We start from the raw sequence: 7,584 nt of genomic DNA on the forward strand, positions 1-7,584 counted from the left end.
GGAGCACAAAGCAGTGTTGGGACACATGCCTTTTAAGGATGGAAGGAAGATTAAGTTTTTTCTTTTTTTAACTTACTGTTTTAATATCTTCTAAGGTGCTATTCTCTTTGTTTTGCTTTTTGCTGCTCCATGAGTTCTTATCACATTGTATGGAGACCAGCCTTGTCTAGAAAGGGAATTGAATTCTGAAAGCTTCAGAGGTGCTTTAAAGCCTTTCAGAATTTTTCTTTGCCTGCTGAAGTCTTTACTTGTGGTTACATTACCTTATGAGTTTTGTCCATTGAGCTCTTAATTCTGTTACCAAATGTGAACTTATAAAATGCTTTGTGTTTCCCATGTGGCCTGTTACCTCAAGCTTCTTGGGGGCACATTATCTACAGCTCTCAAACTGGACTCTGGTGCTTCACGAGGGGATGTTGCATGTCCTTGTTTAGAAAAAATTCTGGCGGCCAAATTCTGAATCTGAATATTCTTGTGTGTCACTCAGATATGTTTCCAAAGGGGACCTGTAAGAAGACATGGACCAAGACTCTCATTTAATTGCACAATTTAAAACTTTGCTGCAAGACGAGGCAGCTCCAACCCTTTGACTCCAATGTTGGACTGTTAACTGCTACATTTCACTGTGTCTTTTGTTTATTTGTTTGTTTTTGTAGGAGGGTATGCACTATTGGGTCATGCACACAGATGTGTAACTCTTGAGATCTTTACCACGTCATAGTTAATAAACTTCTTTGCACTTTCGGGCTACTTTTTGGTGTATATCTACATATTAGATGAGAGCTGTCCTGTGAAAGAGAAGGGGGGTGGTTTGTGATTTTCAGCATCAAGTAACCATTCATCTCTGAGCTGTACTCCAGCAAGAATCTGCATAGATTCCGAGGGGTGCTGGAGCCAGCTCACACCATAAGAGCTGATTGTTAAATTTTTAGGAATTTTGCAGGCCAATTGTTAAAGTGTTGGTAGCTTGAAATAGGCCATGGTGGGGGTATTTACTCAATTGCTGACTTATCAGCACACCAGTTCTCAAGAACCATGCAGCATAGCCCTGGTGAAGAGCAAGCATTCAACAACTTTTCAAATGATACAGGACAAGGTCCAAAAAACAAGTATGCCATGTTTAAGTCAAGCCAGTGCAGGCAAGGTTGAAGGCGTGTACACTGAGAACACTTATTTTGAAGTGGCGACTTAAAAGCAAAAGATACCTCAACGTGAAGAAGCTTTGAGTTTTTATCTAGTCACCCACGGGATTCTCTGTGGGGGATAAAATGCTTCTTGTATTCTAGAAATGCTGATATCACATGGTCAGGGGAAATTGACATGCCTAGGTGGTGAGTTGGAGGACTGGACAGGCATATCTTTGGAAGCAGGGATTGAGTGATTGGCTATATTGCCCCTCTGTGTTGAGAGAAAAATAATGAAAGGTTGCTATATTTTACATACAGAGCAGAATGTTTTGTGTTAATCTTAAATTTATTTTGTTTGCAAGAGGCTGATTTCTTTCTCAGCATGTTTGCCTGGGACCATTTGAGATCCCACCCTTGGAGAGTTTGTAATCTAGAAGGGGAGATGACACCGGCAGAGGTCTGGAACATGAGGCTCTCCTCAGTAAGGTGAGTTTACTACCTCATCTTAGAATGAAAGTGTAAATAAAAAGTGGGTAATAGGCCAGATGACTGAAACAAGAACCTTGATTTAAAGGTTCCTGTTTGTGTCTCTGCAGCCAACTCAGAATGCACGCATTTGGTTTGCTCTGAGCCTGACCTTCTGTGAAGGCAGAAGTGTCTTCAGTCGGACTTGGCAACTGCAGTGGTGGGAGAGCTCAGTGCATTGCTTCTCCTGGCATTCCTCATCTTGGGTAAGCAGTTTCTTTGTATTTCTTAAACAGTGACTTGAACTTTCTCACTCGGAAGAAGGCTGGTTCTAAAAGTATTCATTTAATGGCAATCCTTTTGGATTGTGAGGCCACAATCTCAGAGCTGTCAATTTCTGCAGGAGGACTGCCATAAGGTAGTCTAATGGGGACACGTTTCCTTTCTGTAATGTAGAGTAACTTGTGTTAAGACGCTCAGAGAAAAAAGGAGTAAGGTTTGCTCTTAATAAAAGAGTAAATGATAATGATAATGATGATGATGGTGATAAGGCTTTAGCTTTTTTTTTTTTTTACATCTTTATTGGAGTATAATTGCTTTACAATGGTGCATTAGTTTCTGCTTTATAACAAAGTGAATCAGCTATACATATACATATATCCCCATATCTCCTCCCTCTTGTATCTCCCTCCCATCCTCCCTATCCCACCCCTCTAGGTGGTCACAAAGCACCGAGCTGATCTCCCTGTGCTATGTGGCTGCTTCCCACTAGCTATCTGTTTTACATTTGGTAGTGTATATATGTCCATGCCACTCTCTCACTTTGTCCCAGCTTACCCTTCCCCCTCCCCGTGTCCTCAAGTCCATTCTCTACATCTGCGTCTTTATTCCTGTCCTGGTCCTAGGTTCTTCAGAACAATTTTTTTTTTTTTTTTTAGATTCCATATATATGTGTTAGCATACAGTATTTGTTTTCCTCTTTCTGACTTACTTCACTCTGTATGACAGACACTAGGTCCATCCACCTCACTACAAATAACTCAATTTCATTTCTTTTTATGGCTGAGTAATATTCCATTGTATATATGTGCCACATCTTTATCCATTCATCTGTCGATGGACACTTAGGTGGCTTCCATGTCCTGGCTATTGTAAATAGAGTTGCAGTGAACATTGTGGTACATGTCTCTTTTTGAATTTTGGTTTTCTCAGGATATATGCCCAGGAGTGGGATTGCTGGGTCATATGGTAGTTCTATTTTTAGTTTTTTAAGGAACCTCCATACTGTTCTCCATAGTGGCTGTATCAGTTTATATTCCCACCAACAGTGCAAGAGGGCTCTCTTTTCTCCACACCCTCTCCAGCATTTATTGTTTGCAGATTTTTTGATGATGGCCATTCTGACGGGTGTGAGGTGATACCTCATTGTAGGTTTTTTTTTTTTTTTTTTTTTTTTCTCATTGTAGTTTTGATTTGTATTTCTCTAATGATTAATGATGTTGAGCATTCTTTCATGTGTCTGTTGGCAATCTGTATATATTCTTTGGAGAAATGTCTATTTAGGTCTTCTGCCCATTTTTGGATTGGGTTGTTGTTTTTTTGCTATTGAGCTGCATGAGCTGCTTGTAAATTTTGGAGATTAATCCTTTGTCAGTTGCTTCATTTGCAAATATTTTCTCCCATTCTGACAGTTGTCTTTTTGTCTTGTTTATGGTTTTGCTGTGAAAAAGCTTTTAAGTTTCATCAGGTCCCATTTGTTTATTTTTGTTTTTATTTCCATTCTCTAGTAGGTAGATCAAAAAGGATCTTGCTGTGATTTATGTCATAGAGTGTTCTGCCTATGTTTTCCTCTAAGAGTTTTATAGTGTCTGGTCTTACATTTAGGTCTTTAGTCCATTTTGAGTTTATTTTTGTGTATGGTGTTAGGGAGTGTTCTAATTTCATTCTTTTACCAGTACCTTTCCAGTTTTCCCAGCACCACTTATTGAAGAGGCTGTCTTTTCTCCATTGTATATTCTTGCCTCCTTTATCAAAAATAAGGTGACCATATGTGCGTGGGTTTATCTCTGGACTTTCTATCCTGTTCCATTGATCTATATTTCTGTTTTTGTGCCAGTACCATACTGTCTTGATTACTGTAGCTTTGTAGTATAGTCTGAAGTCTGGGAGCCTGATTCCTCCAGCTCCGGTTTTCTTTCTCAAGATTGCTTTAGCTATTCGGGGTCTTTTGTGTTTCCATACAAATTGTGAAATTTTTTGTTCTAGTTCTGTGAAAAAAGCCAGTGGTAGTTTGATAGGGATTGCACTGAATCTGTAGATTGCTTTGGGTAGTACAGTCGTTTTCACAATGTTGATTCTTCCAATCCAAGAGCGTGGTATATCTCTCCATCTGTTGGTATCATCTTTAATTTCTTTCAGCAGTGTCTTATAGTTTTCTGCATACAGGTCTTTTGTCTCCTTAGGTAGGTTTATTCCTAGGTATTTTATTCTTTTTGTTGCAGTGGCGAATGGGATTGTTTCCTTAATTTCTCTTTCAGATTTTTCGTCATTAGTGTATAGGGATGCAAGAGATTTCTGTGCATTAATTTTGTATCCTGCTACTTTACCAAATTCATTGATTAGCTCTAGTAGTTTTCTGGTGGCATCTTTAGGATTCTCTATGTATAGTATCATGTCATCTGCAAACAGTGGCAGGTTTACTTCTTCTTTTCTGATTTGGATTCCTTTTATTTCTTTTACTTCTCTGATTGCTGTGGCTAAAACTTCCAAAACTATGTTGAATAATAGTGGTGAGAGTGGACATCCTTGTCTTGTTCCTGATCTTAGAGGAAATGGTTTCAGTTTTTCACCATTGAGAACGATGTTGGCTGTGGGTTTGTCATATATGGCCTTTATTATGTTGAGGTAAGTTACCTCTATGCCTACTTTCTGGCAGGTTTTTATCATAAATGGGTGTTGAATTTTGTCAAAAGCTTTTTCTGCATCTATTGAGATGATTATATGGTTTTTCTCCTTCAGTTTGTTAATATGGCTTATCACATGATTGATTTGCGTATATTGAAGAATCCTTGCATTCCTGGGATAAACCCCACTTGATCATGGTGTATGATCCTTTTAATGTACTGTTGGATTCTGTTTGCTAGTATTTTGTTGAGGATTTTTGCATCTATGTTCATCAGTGATATTGGCCTGTAGTTTTCTTTCTTTGTGACGTCTTTGTCTGGCTTTGGTATCAGGGTGATGGTGGCCTCGTAGAATGAGTTTGGGAGTGTTCCTCCTTCTGCTATATTTTGGAAGAGTTTGAGAAGGATAGGTGTTAGCTCTTCTCTAAATGTTTGATAGAATTCGCCTGTGAAGCCATCTGGTCCTGGGCTTTAGTTTGTTGGAAGATATTTAATCAAAGTTTCAATTTCATTACTTGTGATTGGTCTGTTTATATTTTCTATTTCTTCCTGGTTCAGTCTCAGGAGGTTGTGCCTCTCTACGAATTTTTCCATTTCTTCCAGGTTGTCGATTTTATTGGCATATAGTTGCTTGTAGTAATCTCTCATGATCCTTTGTATTTCTGCAGTGTCAGTTGTTAGTTCTCCTTTTTCATTTCTAATTCTATTGATTTGAGTCTTCTTCCTTTTTTTCTTGATGAATCTGGCTAGTGTTTATCAATTTTGTTTACCTTCTCAAAGAACCAGCTTTTAGTTTTATTGATCTTAGCTATTGTTTCCTTCATTTCTTTTTCATTTATTTCTGATCTGATCTTTATGATTTCTTTCCTTCTGCTAACTTTGGGTTTTTTTGTTCTTTCTCTAATTGCTTTAGGTGTAAGGCTAGGTTGTTTATTTGAGATGTTTCTTGTTTCTTGAGGTAGGATTGTATTGCTATAAACTTTCCTCTTAGAACTGCTTTTACTGCATCCCAAAGGTTTTGGGTTATTGTGTTTTCATTGTCATTTGTTTCTAGGTATTTTTTGATTTCCCCTTTGATTTCTTCAGTGATCTCTTGGTTATTTAGTAGTGTATTGCTTAGCCTCCATGCGTTTGTATTTTTTACAGATTTTTTCCTGTAATTGATATCTAGTCTCATAACATTGTGGTCAGAAAAGATACTTGATACAATTTCAATTTTCTTAAATTTACCAAGGCTTGATTTGTGACCCAAGATATGATCTATCCTGGAGAATGTTCCATGAGCACTTGAGAAGAAAGTGTATTCTGTTGTTTTTGGATGGAATGGCCTATAAATATCAATTAAGTCCATCTTGTTTAATGTATCATTTAAAGCTTGTGTTTCCTTATTTATTTTCATTTTGGATGATCTGTCCATTGGTGAAAGTGGGGTGTTAAAGTCCCCTCCTATGATTGTGTTACTGTCAATTTCCCCTTTTATGGCTGTTAGCATTTGCCTTAAGTATTGAGGTGCTCCTATGTTAGGTGCATAAATATTTATAATTGTTATATCTTCTTCTTGGATTGATCCCTTGATCATTATGTAGTGTCCTTCTTTGTCCCTTGTAATAGTCTTTATTTTAAAGACTATTTTGTCTCATATGAGAATTGCTACTCCAGCTTTCTTTTGACTTCCATTTGCATGGAATATCTTTTTCCATCCCCTCACTTTCAGTCTGTATGTGTCCCTAGGTCTGAAGTGGGTTTCTTGTAGACAGCATATATACGGGTCTTGTTTTTGTATCCATTCAGCCAGTCTATGTCTTTTGGTTGGAGCATTTAATCCATTTACATTTAAGGTAATTATCGATATGTATGTTCCTATTACCATTTTCTTAATTGTTTTGGGTTTGTTATTGTAGGTCTTTTCCTTATCTTGTGTTTCCTGCCTAGAGTAGTTCCTTTAGCATTTGTTGTGGAGCTGGTTTGGTGGTGCTGAATTCTCTTAGCTTTTGCTTGTCTGTAAAGATTTTAATTTCTCCATCGAATCTGAATGAGATCCTTGCTGGTTAGAGTACTCTTGGGTGTAGGTTTTTCCCTTTTATCACTTTAAATATGTCCTGCCACTCCCTTCTGGCTTGCAGAGTTTCTGCTGAAAGATCAGCTGTTAACCTTATGGGGATTCCCTTGTTTGTTATTTGTTGTTTTTCCCTTGCTGCTTTTAATATTTTTTCTTTGTATTTAATTTTTGATAGTTTGATTAATATGTGTCTTGTCATGTTTCTCCTTGGATTTATCCTGTATGGGACTCTCTGCACTTCCTGGACTTGGTTGACTATTTCCTTTCCCATATTAGGGAAGTTTTCAACTATAATCTCTTCAAATATTTTCTCAGTCCCTTTCTTTTTCTCTTCTTCTTCTGGGACTCCTATAATTTGAATGTTGGTGCATTTAATGTTGTCCCAGAGGTCTCTGAAACTGTCCTCAATTCTTTTCATTCTTTTTTCTTTATTCTGCTCTGCAGTAGTTATTTCCACTATTTTATCTTCCAGGTCACTTATCCGTTCTTCTGCCTCAGTTATTCTGCTATTGATTCCTTCTAGAAAATTTTTAATTTCATTTCTTGTGTTGTTCATCATTGTTTGTTTGCTCTTTAGTTCTTCTAGGTCCTTGTTAACTGTTTCTTATATTTTCTCCATCCTATTTCCAAGATTTTGGATCATCTTTATTATCATTACTCTGAATTCTTTTTCAGGTAGACTGCCTCTTTCCTCTTCATTTGTTTGGTCTGGTGGGTTTTTACCTTGCTCCTTCATCTGCTGTGTGTTCCTCTGTCTTCTCATTTTGCTTAGCTTACTGTGTTTGGGGTCTCCTTTTCCCAGGCTGCAGGTTCGTAGTTCCCATTGTTTTTGTTGTCTTCCCCCAGTGGGTAAGGTTGGTTCAGTGGGTTGTGTAGGCCTCCTGGTGGAGGGGACTGGTGCCTGTGTTCTGGTGGATGAGGCAGGATCTTGTCTTTCTGGTGGGCAAGACTGCATCCGGTGGTGTCTTTTGGGGTGTCTGTGACCTTATGATTTTAGGCAGCCTCTCTGATAATGGGTGGGGTTGTGTTC

Source organism: Balaenoptera ricei, chromosome 8 (assembly GCF_028023285.1).
Source record: "Balaenoptera ricei isolate mBalRic1 chromosome 8, mBalRic1.hap2, whole genome shotgun sequence".
NCBI lineage: Eukaryota > Metazoa > Chordata > Mammalia > Artiodactyla > Balaenopteridae > Balaenoptera > Balaenoptera ricei.